Below are 649 nucleotides of genomic sequence, written 5' to 3' on the forward strand. Positions count from 1 at the left end.
GTTCTGGTTAGCTCCACTCCACTGATGTTGATACTCTAGGTGGTCATCCCTTAGCACGGGCATCTCCACAATGCTGGAGTCTTCTGCGCCAACCACACATTCACTAGTAGCCTGTCCAGGCCTCTCTTCATGGACTCCAGTACTGCCACACAGTGCCAAGCCTCAGCTGGTCTCCAAGACCCCTTCACATCTTTAAAATCAGCACCACCAGGCTGGCTCCTACACCTCCGATTTGGACTTTCAGCACAATGTCCAACCTTGGCCATGTCTGGAACAGTACAGCTTCTATGTACTGACTCTCAGGTGTGGGCCTGTGTGTCGGAGGCTTTCCATAGAGAACTCCGGCCCAACCTGGTGCAAGACCCCTAGCAAAGGGAAGCGAGCACGGACAGGGCCATCTCTGCTGTGTCTTCCAGTCCACTCTGTTTCTCTGCACTGCCCTGCACTGAGTCAGGTCAGGCTGGCCGACGAGAGGCCAACTAGCCAGTGAGGAATGCAATGCAGCTTCAGGCTGCTTTTCTGGAGAGCAGACCTCTTCCCAAGCTCTCAGAACAAAAGGCTCAGACAATGGAGTAGATCTTTCACATGCTTTTACTTCCCTGGATAGGATATATATATATATATATATATATATATATATATATATATA

This window comes from Mastomys coucha, unplaced genomic scaffold, assembly GCF_008632895.1.
Source record: "Mastomys coucha isolate ucsf_1 unplaced genomic scaffold, UCSF_Mcou_1 pScaffold2, whole genome shotgun sequence".
Classification (NCBI taxonomy): domain Eukaryota; kingdom Metazoa; phylum Chordata; class Mammalia; order Rodentia; family Muridae; genus Mastomys; species Mastomys coucha.